Below are 19,514 nucleotides of genomic sequence, written 5' to 3' on the forward strand. Positions count from 1 at the left end.
TAAATAATTTAGGTACCTACATAATTCACAAATCATTTTAGGTACAACTGTCTATTTAAAATAATAAATAATACAAATTATATTATAAGTAGGTTCTTTAATTCATAAAAAAAAATTAATAAGTTAACTAAGTTGGCAAAATGTTCTATTATTTTACAATTTTTACTTATAATAATATACATAATTAATTGTTCTGTTTTATTTTTTTCAATGTTCCAAATGGCAATGTTATGTTGATAGTCGATATTGACTCATTGAGTTTGTTAGGTAATTTTTGATAAGTTTCTATTTAGAAAACTATCTTTCAGCTGATGTAACTGTTATAGGCAATGCAAAATACATTAAGATTGGACTTAAAATATCATAATGTGATGTACTTACTATAGTAATTTTAAATTATATACAGCGAGTGTAACAGGAAAACCTGACAGATGAAATAACTTTTGTTCTAATCAACATTTAAAAAATGTTTTATATATATAATTTGTAGTCACTTTCGCTACACGTATAATATAAAAAAAAATTATTTTTATTTTTAATACTGAAAATAATAATTTTTAAATTTGTATTAAAATTTTTTTTTTCTTAAAAATTCAAAATATCCAATTTGTAAACCTCATTATAAGAACATTTTTGATGATAAAAACATTTATCTAAGTCATGTAGTTAATATTTAGAATATTTTTAAATATCAATATATTTTGAGTACCTAAATTATTTTAGAACGTAATAACTTTTTTTTAAATATTATTTTTGGGAATTTCCGTTACCACTAACACATCAAATGGTGCCCTCAAAAATGTCAGGTACTCTGGGGCCCTAGTGTAAGTACCACCCAACACCCCCGCTTGTCGCGCCACTGGGTGGGCCGGTCCTGTGAGTGAGTGAAAATAAATTCATGTTTAAAATATGATTGGCCACCTATAAGCTCGTATTAACTATAGACGTAATTTTGGGCCACTGAATATGTAAATGGGCCGCTTATAGAAGTGAAAATATCGATGGGCCGATACATACCAATCCGGCCCTGGACCGACGAGTGACGACACCTTCGCAATGTGGGCAATTGTAAACGGCGACGATTCCGTGTGTGCACCCCTTTTCCGGCCGCGGCCTTTGTAACCACGCGGTGTGGTGGCAATGGTATGAGCACCCTGACAACTCGCCACACCGGCTGAATAATCACGAACACAAAAAGAACGGATGCGGCGTAAGATTCGCACTGACCGCGATAGTCGGCCACAATAGACGCAAGTATAATTGATATTATAATATATCGGCCGACATGAAAAGTGACAACAAAACGCACGACGCCGTCGGGCACGACGCAAAACCGGCAACGACAAAACGACAACCGTCGGAGCCCGCACGACGACGGCAGCCCACGACGCGAACACAGCACGACCTACTGCGGGAAATGACGTTGGATGGCACCACTCCGCCTGCGCCAAAACCGTGTCGGTCAATTGCGGACCCTAGGCCCTGAAGGCCCGGGTGGGTATACGTTATAAAACTACCAAACGAGAGTTTTCGTTTTAAATAAAATACATTTTTAAGGAATTTACAACGAAATGAAAAAAATGTCTGTAGGTTATACTTAACTAAATTTCACATAATAAAAAAAACAACTTACTTCGGCATTTAAATCTTAAATCTTTTTCAATACAAATAAAATAAAAACATTTCAAAAATAAATTTAATGTTTTTGATTTAAATACTATTTTTAATACTAATTAGTAATTACTATTATTGTTTTGAAAAATCAATAAGTTACCAAATGTTTCAGAACTTCTACGAATAGCGTCTATTGACGTGTATCGTGAAGTCGTTACACAATAAATTCCACAAATGAATCTAAAATAACTTTCAACTTTAATAGCCTTCGCGGCTGCAATCGGACTGTTCCGCATATTTTATTTTTGTAAATATAGTGCCTGTTGTAATATTGTACTCTTCGTTTTCACGGTAATGATTACGGTGTGGAATTGAAAAATTATTAAAAATAGCAAAAATAGCTCGGGGCCCAAACATACATTTTCTAGAGGGTTATGGCCTGCCAGTCCGCCCCTGGACTGTCGGTGTTTGAACAATAATATTATTGTGAACAGGCACGTTGCTAAGGGGCCCACCCCGTTACATTGAAATATTGTTGAAATGCCCAAGGCTCAAATAATTATTGAAATAATTGGGTGAAAAAATTAAACATAATTTAATATTTCTATTATCATATTTGTTATTTTCACATAATTGTCTTTCCGAACACCATGGTCAGATTACCAGATATCAGAACTCAGAATAGAAATCGTTCATACATACTCGTCGTATTCGTCGTATTAACGACGACGACAATGCATCTATTAAATTATAAAGTCGCAAGAACAGTAAATTCCAGTAAATCGGCATTTCCCATCTTGTTAGTGGTGTAGTGATCTCTCACTATCGTTTATATTTTGAGTTCGACGACGTTGATGACGTTGTGTTGCATAGGAGAGGTTCGATAGAGTAACAAGTTACACCGTAATAATTATAAGTAATTTATTTAAATTAAAAAGAATATAATGTTTTACATTTAATATATAAATTTGAGGACAGAGCGATAAGCACCTGCCCGAGAAATTAGTAATACTAATATGTACGTCGTACTGACGGTACTAGATCTGAACTAATTCTAATTTGGCTACGGATGGAGACTCGTATATATACAGAGTCTCTCCTAACTAATAAGTACACGGTAGCGACTAGGAGATGGATCAAAGGAGTACCGCCGCAGTTGTTGTTGTCGGCTCGCCCTTGTGCGTCAACTATATAGATTGCTTAACAAGCAGTTTGGCGCTTTTCGTAGAAACAATAAATGCAGTTACAAATAAAGCAATAAAACAATAAAAGCTACCCATGCCCTCGTAATCTATTACGTATGATTAGTCATATTTGTAAAAATGTAGTAAAGCGACGGACGGTTTACTACAGTGGGTACCGGGATAACTGTTATGCGAATAACTAATAAAATATGTGATAATATATTTACTTATAATCTATAAATATAAATTTAATCGCCGAGGTCTGATTAACTACCTATACAAATAATAGTACAATAATATGTGACGTGGGGCAGTGGCGTGGCGAACTTCATTAATTTATGAGGCACAATAATGTATAAAAGTTATAAATTATAAATACATATTTAAGTAATTAGTAATTACGTATATACGTAAATGGTAACTGAGAAATTGCCTTAGTCTTAGTACACGCTTAATAAATTATTATAATATGTGAAATGTCTGAAATGACTCTAGTCTCCAGGACACCCAGCACCCTTTGAACTGAGGCACGTGCCTCAAATAAAGTCCTTCGTCCCGCCACTGACGTGGGGTATTTTAGTACAATTTATTTTATTACAACAGCGATAATATTATTATTCACTTTTAATTTAAACATGTAATATTGAAAAGTGTGTCTTCTTTACCTAGCAATACGGCTATACTTATTCAGTTGAAGTTTGAAGACTCGTGGTTGTCGCCAACTGTGATCCGTGTACAGTGTAATGATTTAATAACTAATATTAGTATTTATAATTAATATAATCAGGGATCGAAACCGGTCTAATGTCTGAACACCGGAACCGAAAGCATTAAAACACCGGTTAAAAAACCGTAACCGAAACCTAAGACCTTAAAAAAACCGTTAACAAAACGCGAACCGAGACCATAGGATTGAAAAACCGTTCTTGAAAAACCGATTAAAATTTGAAACCAATATCAGTTTCTTTGAATTTTATAAAGTTAACTATATTATTTGTAATTCTAGTATTTTTATACGAAGAAATTATTATGTCCGGATTTATTGATAAAAATCACGATGCAATTACCGAGTATTACGAAATATTAAAAGGTAATACGAATAATATTCCATATTTTTTATCATCACTAAAGTTAAGATTCAAAATCGCAAATGCAACAATATTGCTATTTTGATCGCACCCTATGCGGCAATGCCAGGGGCGTATTTACGGGGGTGGATATGGGGACAAATCCGTCCCCGTGGCTCTTTAAATACACGTCTATTATATAATTATTACATCGTAATCTGTAAGCTAAAATTCTTATCATCCACCCCCTACGAAAAATACCAAAAACGCCACTGGGCTATGCACGACTGTATCGCTGTAATTTGAAGTATTTATGTATATTATTATTATTAATGATATTACAATAATTGTTCGGCCGATCCGGGTCCGTCCCGCAGTCATCAATCGAGTACCTAAGTCATTCTCATCAGTCTGAGATTTGTGCTTACACTGTGTAAATGTTTATTTTATTTTTATTATATCAACGTTTAAAACGGTGAAAAGAAATCCCGTCGAACGTCTTTTTTTTTTAAATATAACGCTGCTGCGAACAAAAGTAGCCTAGTTGAAGGTTGTTCTGCCAACTTGGTTGGGAAACATGCGGTCAATTTAGAGAGGCATATTCAAAAAATTCATCCAGAGCAATATGAATCGTTGATGACAGAAAAGCATAGTGAAGCAAGTTCAAAAGTATCAAAAGTAAAATCAAACAACAATTTCCAAGACAAAAAATTTATACCTAGGTTTTAAAAATTAAAAATTTTACTATTTTAAATTTAAATTTAACCACTAACTATTAAGAGAAGGTGTAAACATGTAGTAAATTAAAATAAGCTTATAGTCACTGAACCGTATAGAGTATATGCATAATTCATATAGCTATATAGACATGTTCTTAAATCTAGTTTTATATTTTGTAAATTTGTGAGTTGTTACATAATATTACCCAAATGGCTAACATACCTACAGTTGTAAATTGTAATGAATCATTAGTCATTACTAATGATAATTTATTGATGGTTCCTACCTTATTACCTATTTCTTATTAGATAGATATTTAAAGGTTTTAAATTAAATACAAATATTTGAAATTATTTGTTAGCTAATAGGTATGAAATTAAATAAAAAATAAATAAATTTTTAATATTTTAATGTCATGTTTCTTTTGAATTTTAATACCATTTATTACTTATAGACAACTAGACAAGATACACTAGATGACATTGTTGAAGTAAGGAAAAAAATGTACAGTGTTGAAATTGATAAACAAACTTTGATTGACGGATGTATTATGCTGGTGACAAATAACGGTTGACCACTGTCAATTCTATCCGATAGTGGACTTCGGACAATCATCGACCCTATTATTAAAGCAATTGGATCAAGTAAGACGAACAAAAAAGTTTAACATAGCTATCCTTACTTTTACGTATCTAAAACTAACTATAGAATGTTAAATATTATAAAAAAATCTGAGTGATTAATTTGTTTTGAATTAACTGTTAAATATGTATTGGTACTTGCAGATTTCACTATAAATGAAAAGAATACCTATACAACTAGAAATTTCAAACAAATTCAGTAATATTGTTGATAGTATCACAAGATATTTGAGTAGAAAACTAGTTTTTTAAGGCTTGACTGTGTAAAACGATTAAATAGAAGCATTATTGGAATCAACTCAATTTATTTCTGATGACAAAATCAAAATTATGACTCTGGGAACGGCGGAACTACCTATTAGATAGACATATTGGACATTATTTAAAACAGGAAGTGAGTTATACATTAAATAAATAAATAAAATTTGAAAAATAAATAATTTGTATTGTCTTCAAATTACAACTGTAATTTATAACTTCAAACTTATAATTACAAGTGGTAGGTACCGCTTATACATTTAAAATACTTAATTTAAATTTCTAATTTCTTGCATATTTTAAATTATTAAATTATATAAGTACCTACTATTATAATTTATAGGTGTTAGGTGCCTAGGTACCCATTTTATTATTTTATAACTTAAAAAATATAATATTATACATTTCATAACACTATCAATATTTTTTAAATTATTTAAATACCTAACCAATAAGCTTTAAATGTATTAATGTTATCACAAAATAAGTATACAGGGTGGTTAGGGCAGGCAGATCATTATTCTGTGTATATTTTTTTTTTGTGTACAATATTTTTCATATAATACATCTTTTTATAAATTGCTAGTGTTTAGGTAATTTGGAGAAAACAAATATATGTACCAGTTATAACTTATAAATTATTACCTTATCCTTAGTATGGGAATTAGAGTGGGACAACCGATCACTATTTAATTGTAGACTCATAGTAACTATCTTAGTATTGTACATTTGAAAATAAATACTATATAAAAAGGTATATTATATTTTTTTACCAGTGATATTGCAATGAATATTTTGTGTGGTTTATTTATTTGTTTTAATGTAATCAGTGGCGTAGCGAACTTTAAATCATATGGAAGCAAACAAATTATTTATGACCTACCCCACCCTACTCCAACTGATGTATACGATACTCATATGCTCAAATAGAGGGGTGGGGTAGCACCCAAAATAAAGTTCAAAAACTGACCGTGTATATGGGCTTTATGAGGTTATGACCCACCACCACCCCACAGAAACCAGAAGCAATTGCTTCTGAAAAACATGATTCGCTACGCCACTGAATGTAATAGTGTACAATAGTGGTTAAAACAATGTAAAAACAATCATTTTTGACTAGTTATTGAAAAGAACTTAAGTATACCATTTGCATCATATATACATATATAATTGTATGTATAACTATTGTTTACACTACTGACAATATTAGCGCACGCTTATGATTATTACACATTTTTAGACTGATTTAAGAATGATTCATATTCTAATTTAATATTATAAATTATAATTTATAAGGTATTGCTTGTAATGGGAAGATACAAAATAATTCCTGCATAAATATACTCCATAACCTGTGATAATGCAAGGAACATGTTTAAAATGGTTGACTTATTCAAAGGAACTTTAGAAGATAATGATGAAGAAAATATTTTCAATGTAGAAGACGGTAGTTATTTTTAAATTGAACATTTATTGTATTAGCTATAAATATATTGTAATGTGCTATTTTTATTAATTACAGACGAAGATTCTTTAATACAAAATATGCAAGAAATAATAGGTACATCGGGTATTTAGATGGAACCATTAACCACATGTATGAGATATGCAGTTCACACATTTCAGCTTGCCATTTGTGATTCAATGCAAGACAGTTCAATTCAAGGCATTCGGTCTCAATCTCGTAAAGTAAATAAATTATAAAGTCAAATGATTTATGTAGGTTTTGTTGTTATTTATAAATTATTGTACTTTGTAGTTAACATCTTAATATACCTACCTCCCTACTTATCAAAAAACCAATAATTTTACTATAGGATTTTATTTTTTTTTGTTTTAGATTATGATTATATACTATAGAATACAATATATTTTGATAAAATCGAGTCTACAGTAATTAGACACAGGAAAATAAAATGGACATTTTCAAAAACCGTTCTTAAAATCGATAAAATATTTGAAAAACCTTTTTAGATTCTGAGTGGAACGATGAATGTATTGATTTCACAATGATGTGTGTTTTAGATTCTGAGTGGAACGATGAATGTATTGATTTTACAATGATGTGTGTTTTTTTATTTTTTTTTTTATTTTTTTATTTTTGTGTCTGTCATCACGTTTTAGGACAGTAAAAGTGCTTGGATTTTCTTCAACAGTACCTTTTCTGATAGGAAAGTGAATCTAGTTGGTACTTTGGGGGGTCAAAAGTTTTGAGGGGGGGGGGGGTGTGAGGGAAAAAGCCCCACACGGACCTCTGTAACATAAACTATTCCAGCAACCCCTAAATTCACACCCAATGTGCGCCTATGGTCTTATACCTAGACTGACATACCGTCTCCGCTCAGAATCGTTTTTCTTATACAATGATATTATATCATTGAATTCAAATTTAATACCATCCATTATACAGTGACCCACTTGTAACCTACTGTACAGCAGAGCGACATCCACTTACCCACCTTTTTTTTTTACATCTTGGCTCTTACGTCAATTTACGTCTAATGTTACGTTAAGATGCTAGCCGCAAAAGTCTATGACGCGAGCCGCGGTTTGGTCGCCCCTGATATATACCATTCAACTAAAACTACCGTTTGGGCCCAGGTTTATTCTATCATACCTACCGTTTGGAGCTTTGTGCGAATAAGGTTTAATGTGTTTATAAGTCAATTAATTATATATTATATTATAAAAATGTACATAATTATTCATATATTGCTATAGGTCGATGTTTTTATATTATTATATAGTAATCTACGGTAGACAAATAATAATTAAAATAACACGTCATTATAGTAAGGTTTGGATTGGTCTATAATTAAAATTATTTATTTATTTTATAGAAATATACGATTATTGCTTTAACACTTTCTAACAACGTATACGTACAACGTACCACATGAAAGTTTGTTACACAAAACACAACACATCGCATAGCACACTGCAATTGTATTACTTATCAGTTATTACTTAGGTATACAACTTGTACAGAATGACTGAATCGTAATCTTATCTTCGATAAGAGTGATTAATAAATTATTAATAATAATGATTAGCAACAATATCATCCGTATCTAGGTGTTTACTTCCATGAGGTAAAAATAATTCCACTCGCTCAAACGGTACAAAATATGATACTTGCCCTAACGGACTATTAATTTTTCGGTAAAATTTATTACTTTTGCCCAAACGACCACCGCCCATTTATTTGTACGTAGCTATGCACGTTTTTTTTCGCATTCCCAAATGACCACTTATTATTTCTTCTTCATATTTAAATTTAAATTTAAAACTGTTAGAAAATATAAATTGTTTGTCATTCTGATTGAACGTTGATGTTAATACTTTATTCCTTAAACTACTTCTACTGAGATCTCCCACTAGTAACTACCTATAAGTAAATACCTAGGAACCGATATTTAGAAAGTTGCGTTAAGAATTTAAAATACATTTATATACGTACGTACGTATATTAATACGTTAATAACATGTAGGTATATGGTACCTATATATGATTTAAGCACCTTGTCAATAACCTTTATAATTTATGCTATCGTGTCTGAATATGTATATAAAGTATAATATAGTAGGTATATAAAATAAATTGTCGCAGTTTGTATAATGTATCTTATTGGTTTTGTCGCTGATTTTAAAATATTAATTTTTTTTTTGCCACACTTTACATACTTATAGAAAAATGTCAATTTTTCCGCAGATTACATACAACCAACAATGTTCGTTAGTCATCGGTGCATCCATTCTAAAAACTAGTTCAAACATTTATCGCTATTATTACATTTCAAATAATTTGTAAAAATAAATCGTACAACGAGAACACGAGTGTTGGAAATCAACTAAACGATCACTAACGATACAATATTACTATTTATTAGTATAGATTATATCTTATCAATACACAAAAGAGTATAATATTATCTTAATGTTTAGTCGTATTAAATAACCTTTGGCGTAGACCTTTATACCATACGCCAAAGAATATAATCGTATCAAATATTAATGTATATAAATCATAAATTACGATTTCGAAATTAAAAACTTATTTTGATACATGACATTTGAAAACGTTTGGAACTACTTATACATTATTATTACCTACCCATTAGGAGGCAACTAAGTACCTAATGTGCCCTCTTACGTACGTCGGGAGCCGGGAGGTAAAACTTACCAGGTAAATTTACTGAGCTCCAATCTCTAAATATGTGACAGAATATCAAGTAGAAGGGTATGAAAAATAGCCTACGTCATATTCTCAGACCTAAGGAATAAACACACAAAATGTACGTATACCTAATACGTATAATTTATATGTATATTGTTTAGAATTTAAAATCACCCGTAGATGCGAGGGTATGCTTATTATTAATAAGTCATTAATTTTTATCCGATAAGAAGACTTATTGGCATTTGACGGACACCGATCGTTGTTTAGAAACAGGTATAGGACGCCCCGTGGAAAAACTATGTTTTTATCATAACCTGTTGTGTAAAGTGTACATCGCACCCTTTATAAAAAAAAAAACATTTGCATTGGGTAACCTAACTATCCCTAAAAAACAATCAGTGTTCGTACAATGCCAATATATCTTCAAGATTCTTGTCAGATACAAATTAATAAGTGCACCTTCGCGTATACGGGCGATTGTAAATTCCACAGATATAATAACTATAAGTAGGTAGTCGGTTTTAGGGTTGGATTATAAAATTAAATCTCTACATAATTAGTTATAATAAATATTATATTAATAAAAACATATATATAGTTATCAATAATATTTAATATGTCGTAGATAAAAGTAATATGAACGTAAATAATTTATATACCGTTTTATTATAAAATATTATAATTTATATTACCTATTTATTTTTTTTAGATACAATAATGATCAACAGCTAATAAAAATATGATAAATATAAAATTCATACAAAAATAAGATAGTCGAAATTTTCCATGTCACAATCCAACCACACAATCGACTAAAATAATGCCCGAGTTACCTCGATACTACCTACGTTCAGACGAAAAAAAAACAGAAATACCCCTCGACTTACTATTATGCGACACCACCTCAAGTAGGCACGAACTACTATATTTAGGCAACAAAAGTGTATATAGAAAATGTCCAGAATTTCCGCAAATACGACTATAATTTATTCGTAGTTTGAACTTTAATCATAATTATTGTGTACGCAAAAATCTCCGTGTCCACAAGTGAGAAGTAGGTAGATTCATCGATTAAATCCGATTTATCTTTCTTATGCTAGATAAACATATTATAATACTAAACAATATGTTATATTTAAGTATTTTAAAATTTTATTGGGACATTAATAATCAATTGTATTAATGTTTCTTGTCCGTTCAGATAAATCATATTACCTTTATTTGACGTTTGATGAAACACAATTTTATTTTAACATGAAATTTATGTTAACTATTTTATATAAATATAACGTTGTTAGCCAGTTGATTTTAAAGGAAATTTGAAGTTAATTTAATGTTAAATTTACGTAATTTATACAATATGTTTATTAGAACATAAATATTAGAACTCTTTGCTGCTCAGTTGGAGGTAGGTACCGGTGACGATAATTTTTTTTCTTCACACACAACTGTCGGTCTGCGGTCATATCATACTACGTGTAAGTCCAAGATATAAATAAAACTAATATATTATTATATTATGTTCATCCTACCCGAGCTGAATACATTCGTTTTCACTGCGCAGTTGCCCAAACCGTTTTCACTAGATGCCGTATAAGTACGATTTCGGGTAGGTATACATCACGTGAAGACGTTTTAAACCCATAATAATATGATACTCTTAGGACTTAGACCGTCGTAGACGCGCGATCCAATCTTTAATGACGAACGAAAATATGCCACGAGGTGTATCTACCTATGTTCAATGCGTTTGCTAGACGAGATAGATCTAATCTATTATAATATATTATATACTATATATTTGTCAGCTGATAGAGACCTACAAATATTGAATCATATCAAGGCTGGGCAACTTAATGAATTTTTTAAAAAAAGTGAACTCGTTAAGTTAAGTTATTTTAAAATAATAAAGTTTAAATGAAGTTAAATGTTATTCGTATTTTTTTTCGTTAATTTGTTAAGTTAACTTTGAAAAAAAAGTAACTTAACTTAGTGTAAAGTTAAAATTTGCTAATTTGCAAAAATGAAATATACCCGACCCATAATGCGGTTTATTAGATAGTTTTTCATTACGCTCAAGAATATTACTTGGGACATTTACAATGATAGGTACATCAAAGTAAAAACCTGTTCAAAAATTTTCATTATTCTTCGTAAATTAACATAATTTAGATACTTTTGAAATAAAATTAACTTGAGTTTAACAGGTAAATCTTTAAAAAAAGCAAATTATTAAGTTAAAAGTTAATTTGTAAAAAAAGTAACATGTTAATTAACTTAACGTTTTAAAAAAAATTTAATTTATATTTTATGTTATCTACAATAATAACGTTTACACGAATTTTTTTCAAAAAAAGATAAGTGAAATCTGTTATATATTATTTTAAATCAACAAAGTATATTGTAAGCTTTATTTTCATGAATACTTGATGTCTTGAGTAAAATATTATCTATCGGGTCAAGTTGACGAAGCACCCCCCCCCCCCCCCAAATTGCGCCTATGGTCATAGATACAATGCTAAGAAATTATAAACGAAAAACTGTACCATTGTGGGAAAAAACAATAATTAGATTAGCTTTAAATGACTACAACACCGATGAAAAACCTTCATGGAACAATCTGGCAAAAAAATTTGGTATACCAGAACCAACATTGAGGCGATATTAAAAAAAATGATTTGTTTTATTTTATTTTAAGATTTTAAGACTATTTGAATTTTTTAATTATTTAATAAATGCACTGAACTTTACGAAAAGTATATTTACTCATTAAGTTATAACATAAATTATGTGACTCCCATTTAACCCGGAAAAATGTCAACTTACCCCACCATATGGGTAAGATGATGAATTCCGAATTATTTATTAAATTATTTTTTTAACCAGTATAAAATAATAATCAAGCTTAACTTTTATTTGAGAGCAGTCTTCAAAAGTTCCTTTATCTATGTATGTAAAATGTACAGATTTAAATAAAGTTATTATATTTTAATAATACATTGAACTTTAGATTCGTCAACCTACCCCTATGCTTAAGTGAGTCATTTTTTCGTATGTTATTATATAATAAGAAAACTGTATAATATTTGTATGTGTGTGTGTGTGATGTGATGTGATAATATAAATGTATGTATGTATGTAATATGTATGTATGTATGTATGATAAGGTATATATGTTGAGCGTGTGTGTGTTGTAAATATTATTATATAGGTAAGTTTGGAATGTAAAACTGATTAGCGGGTACTATATTATGGTATCGTGTATTTGAGAGTATATTACTTACTTTGTATAGTCATACCATATTTATTTGTATAAATATACTTATGTATCGTATGCTAACGATGTGTTTTATTGATATGTAAGTAATAAGTTTAGGTATAAGTATAGGTACTATGTTCAGGAGTTTGTAATAATGATGTGTGTATAATTGCTTGGATATATGTAAGTATGTATTTATGTAAACTATATTATAATATATTTGAATGTGTGTTTATTTGAGATACAATTCCTATGTATAACCATAACGTATACTTTAACGAGATATTTATTCGAATGGGATTATAATCTGAAAATTGTATAATATTTTTAGATATGTGTCTTATATTATATATATTAAATTATGTATGTATGTCATCACCACAATTATGCTCCCTCTCGTCGGTCCAACTGTCGTAATTGGCTACACTGCCGTTGCGACGGCCATATTGCCAAGCAGTAAGATGTATTTTCCATTGACAGTCTCTCTGCGTGACTTCTCTACGGACGTTTCTTTACCCGGCTGCGACGAGGAATTGTTTCTCACGATTCACGTGACACGTCGTTATATTTTCTTTACAACGCCAAGCTGGCAGCCTACTTTTATTTTTCACCGGGCATTCATTACAAGTAATTATTATTCGTTTGTTTGCTTTGTTTATTAATTATGTCGATTCACGATTAGGTATATATTATTCATAATTTTATACCAATGTAATAGTCACTAAGAGCACACGCTACACCCGCATGTGTTGCATATATCTTACAAAATATGTATAACATATCAACAACCAAGGTCTAGCAATGACTCGCTGTAGTCGGAGCGGAACAAATGCACTTTATCAACCCTTCACGATTTTCAATTTTTTTTTTTTCAAACGAATTGTTTTTTTATGATAAAAACGATGGTGTAAATTTTTTTGCAGAAACTATTATTTTAGAAGTTAAATTCTTCCAAAGTTTGAGATTTTACGTTTATGTGCTTGCGCGCAACGCTACTTATTGACTGCCACGCGCATTTGATGTTGTGGGCCATACGCATACCTAGCCATATATTGGGTGAAAAAATGTTGGTAAAATCAGAACTCAGCGCAAGAATTTAGTTTTGAAGCTATAGCTAATCGAAGTTTTCAATTTACATTACTATAACCCATAAATACTCATTATGCAACATTTTTCATCGGCTGAACTGTTGCGAAAAAAGTGATGTCTGCGTTGACACTCGCCGGATGCGCTTCGCTCGGACAGAAGAATCAAAAATATCCCTCGATTTGTTATGTAAAACAACTTTTCACAGTAAATATTCTCCTCTTTATAGTGGGAAAATTTGGTTGCTTGGATCGGATTACAGCTTGAGTGATTCTTACCCACGCAATCAGTTTATGCTATGATCTACATTCGTAAGACAGAGACAACACATGCGCGTGTAGCATCCTCTTAATCATATTATTAACTGTCATTGTCAGTCTATTTATTGTTTAATTATAATAAAATCAAGTATATAAATTTAAAAATCAACATTATTTTGGATAAGTAATAAGTATTGGTGTATACCTACCATATTATATTATAAGTATTGTATACAGTAACTACTTTAAATTGGCGAAAAACCAAAAGTGCAAGGACCAGTGTAAATTACTATTGAAAAGTAGGTAACAAAATTACAATAGTTTAACCTACTAATAATTACATTAAATATTATTATTACCATATGAACTGTGTCAAATCTACCAATTCTACATCTATATCTAATATACGGAAAGAAACACCATGTGCGTTAAGCACTAAGGTTAATAGTTTTAACATATTTAGATTTCAATGAATTAGGAACTGATATCAATTTTCTATTTGTAACACAATATTTCTTATACTAAAATAGGTATATAATTGTTATTAGGTAGGCTAGGTATATAATTATGGTTTGTTCTTGACTATGAAGATTGATTTAGATTGTATAATTGAACGTTGTGGGTAAATAACTATTGTAAAGTAAAATGTATACATAATGTATATTCTATTTCTAATAGTATTCTTAACACTATTATTGTTAATTTGGTAATAGTTTTAACTTAGAAAATTATATTACTTATTTTCTAGATATGGCGGATATCTGTTTTCTTTGTGATACAAAATTGAACGGTGGATGGACACAGGTGTGTTCAAGCTATACACCATTTAGTAATATAACATACCCAGAAAAAATTGCTGAGCTTATTGGAGATGAAGTTGTGGTTATTGTAAACCCTGGCGATCATATTTGTTTCAAATGTAACAAACGTTTGAAGGATTGGGACAAGTTGGAAAATGATTTGAAACATGCTAAAAATCAAATGATCAAACTTCTAAAAAAGAAATGTGAACTATTGCTTTCGGATCAGGCTATTAATGGTGTTGAGGTAAAGATAAAACCTATTTAGAAACAAACTACATAATATTAAGTTGTTATATAAAAAAAGCATTTTTATCATTTAATTAGAATGTTGATGGACACTTAAAACCAATGAAACAACTAGAAGAAGATCAGCTTAAAGTACCTAATGGTGTGAGAGTAGGAGTTTCTCATACTGTAACTACTGCTGCTACTCCGGTCCAAACCAAACCAAATCAAGAAGTGGCAAATGTAATACTTGCGGTAAGAATAAGAAAAAAAATATTTGCTTTTATTATATAAATTTAGCATAATACCAATAAATATTTTTTCAGTTCATATTTTAATTTAGTTATAAATACTTTCATTACTACTTTTACACTTCACAGGTTTCAATAATAGTATAATATATAATAATGGTCAGTGAACTCAGAAACTCATTTATTATTATTATGAACACCATTAATAATATTATTATGATGCACAATTTTGATTTGATCTCATAGTTTATATACATTTGAATATATATAAATATTTAATTTTATTTAGGATCTGCAACAGAGGGAACCCCTTTATAGATGTCAAGTATGTACTGAATCCTTTTATGATAAAATAGAACTCCGTGATCACATTAAGAACAACCATGATCAGCCAACTCCATCAACCTTAAAAAGGGTAATTAAAATTTATTAACATTTAATTTAAAAGAATTTCTTACAATAATATAATGTTATGTAACTCATTTACTATTATTATGAATGCAGTTTATAGTATGATATACAATTTTGATTTGATCCTTGAATTTATATAAAATTAATCATACACTATTTAATTTTATTTAGGTGCGTGAAAAGAATGTATGGCATTATGAATGTCGAGTATGTAAAAAGTTATTCTTATATCAAATTAATATCCGTGAACACATGCATAAAGACCATAATCAATCAACCTCAATATGAGTAAATGAAAAATTAAATATTTTAACAACTCTTCATGTCCTAATTATTTTATTTTATTTTTAGGAAAGAGAAACTGATGCCAAATGAAAAATAAAACCTGAGCCTACGCAAATATAATAATAAGAAGAAGATACAACCAAACTTTTTACAGAATTCTAGGAAAGAAGATCATAAAGAAATAATAAATAATCATCTTATTCAACTTAATTTTTAGCACTGTATGAAGTTTCTTGATCAGCTTCTTCCCGTTATATTATATGAACTACTGTAACGTATCAATTATAATCAATTACTGTAGGATGTATCATTGAATCAAATTTCCGTACAGCATTAAAGTACTAAAAATTAAAATTGTAGTAACCTAACCTAGTACCTAATTTAAAAAAAAAAATTCAAATATAAAAAAAATGTATTTATTTAAGTCTAGAAGTTATTAATTTGTATTTTATTATTTCTTAAATGTAAAATATGGGTTACGTATAGTATTTTTTCAAGTGTACTCACAAATACGTTTTAAGACAAGTTTAAAGGCATATTTGTATGTTCAAATCTTTGTGATAGTTTTAATAATCTTAATTTAATTAATTATTTTTGTAACTTTTAACTACATTTTCATAAATTATATGCAGCTAAAAAAATATATTATGTTGGAGCTTTTCTTATTATTGATTGATATTTATTCATTATTTGTAAGCTATTACATCCTTGAAATAAATATTTCATGAAAGTGGGCTAATATTTGGATTAGTTTTAAGAAAATTTTGTCATATAAATAAACTTGAATCGTTATCATAGTGTGAATTATCTAAGCTTAATCAATAATTGTAAGAGTTAACATTATGTTATTTATGCGTACAGTAATAGAAATACTAAAATTTATAGTAATATTAAAAAAAAAATATTTATTTTTATCTAGTAGTACAAATGCTACTCCATAAACTCACTTAGCTCTGCCAGCTACTGCCTGGCAATCTATTGCTGCTTGATACCTTCGACAACAGTCCTTTACATAACAAGTTAACATCATTATCAAATAATTAAAGTAAGAAATTCGTTAAAATTAAAAAAATTTGCAAATTATATTGTATTAGAAATTTTACCTATCTAATCTAAACCTTACCTATCTAAATTTTGAAAATATCCTCTTATGAAAAGTACTAACGTATATTTACGTCAATTAGTCTATTGTATTTCTTATATAGTAATGAAGTACATTTCCGTCAGGAGTAATAATATTATTATATTGATGTCGTTGTTGAGTTGTGGTGTTTATCAAATTGTATTAATTGTTATTAATTTTATACAGATTTTGAACACATAATGAAATATGTTTTTCCATCTGTCAATGATATTTTGTAAATTTTTAAAAATTTTAACTAGATAAGAACATAAATGTAATATTTATTACAATGATTTTTTTTCTGTATGCAATAGAGTATGCCTATACTCTATATTAATTCACTCTGTGTGTGATTTAAAAAGGATTTTTAAAAGGATTCCTCATAAGCAGGGCTCAGATTTTATAGCAGAAAAAATACTAAAAAATGCCATAACAACTTTAAAATGTGCAAAAAAAAAAAATACCAACTAACAGTTTAAAGAAGCAGGTAATTCGCTATGCTGTACATTAGGTTATTATATATTAAAATTATTGTTTACACTTTTAATTTAGATTCCAGAAGCGCAATCATGTGAATATAAATTGTGCCTGAGTAATCTATTTTGAATCAAGCAGTAGCAAATACATTAACACCGGTAAGAATTATGTATATTTGTATACATATATAAATAGATCTTATGATCTCCCTACTAGGTACCCATTTGTGAAAAGCATTGACAGAGACCTTGAGGACATTTCAATGAATAAATACAGAAAAAAAAATATCTTAAGCTTGTTTGATTTTGGTTATTTGAAACTTTTACACTTATCAACTTAAAAATGCATACATTTTAATTTATATTTTATGAAACTAATATATGTAGGTAAACAACATTTAGCCATTTAGGTACTAATATACAAGAAAAAAATTAGATTTTTCAACAAATTTTAATTTTAATTGTAAAATTCAATGACTATTAATATGTTTTCAAGTATATCTTTCCCAATTGAACTTCTCTGATCAGATAATATAAATTTCAAACTTGAGAATCTTCGTTCTACACTCACCTAAACAAAAATAATTAATTTAAAAATTAAAAGATAGCTAATACAAAATTTGTAGTACAATATAATTATTATGTGTGCCACACAACAAAAACAACTGATTGATACTATTTGAACATCTCTAAGCTTCTTTAGAATAAAAACCATTTACATATAAAATAAATTAAAATGTTCATTATATCATTTAAACATGGACCTGATAATGCTAATAAATAATAATACTTATATATTTTAATTAATACCTATAGTGATTTATTTTATAACCAATAAGAACAATTTAAAATGTTCTTAGCTGTGTATTTAACTGTTAATTATTTAATATTTAAATATAATACTTATGTGGCCGGTACTGCTAAGAGTATTTGGGCCAATTCAAATAATTCTGGCATCTCATTTTATTTTCAGTCCAAAACTTCACAACGTCTCCCTTATAATTTAATATATCGGATTTTGAAAACTCTTCCAATTGTTTTTTTAATATACTATTATTATTAATAGAGTCTTGAGAAGAACTTGGCACACAGGAATTTTGATTACATATTATATTGGAATTGTTTTGTAGGAATTTCTCAAAATCATCACCATCATCGGCATCATCTTCGTTTTTATTTGCAATTGCAAATTTTTGAAATACTGAATATTAACACCAATAATAGATCTGTTCAGCCTTGTGACACAGTCAACTTTAAATGAAATCAATTTTTTGTCAACATATTGAGTTATATTATCAATTATAGTTTTGGAATATTCATTTATATATTTTTTTATGTTTTGAGAGTCTATTTTGAAACCTTATGTGATAAACCAAAGCGTTAAAAATTAAAATTAATAAAAAATATTTAACTGACAATATTAGGTAATACAATGAAAAATATGAATTAATATCCAACATATTTACTTTTGAGTTATTTGAAAAAAAACTCATAGCCACTCTGTGACCCTTGAGTAACTATCTAAAGTAGTACATGAACCACCGGTTAAAAACTCGTGGTCTAGAAGAATACTTTCCAAAAAAATACAACACTTATCATGGGACATGGAAATTAGTTATATTAAAAATAACTCACCGTCACCGATAGCTTCAAATATAGGATTCATAATCA

This window comes from Acyrthosiphon pisum, chromosome X (assembly GCF_005508785.2).
Source record: "Acyrthosiphon pisum isolate AL4f chromosome X, pea_aphid_22Mar2018_4r6ur, whole genome shotgun sequence".
Classification (NCBI taxonomy): Eukaryota; Metazoa; Arthropoda; class Insecta; order Hemiptera; family Aphididae; genus Acyrthosiphon; species Acyrthosiphon pisum.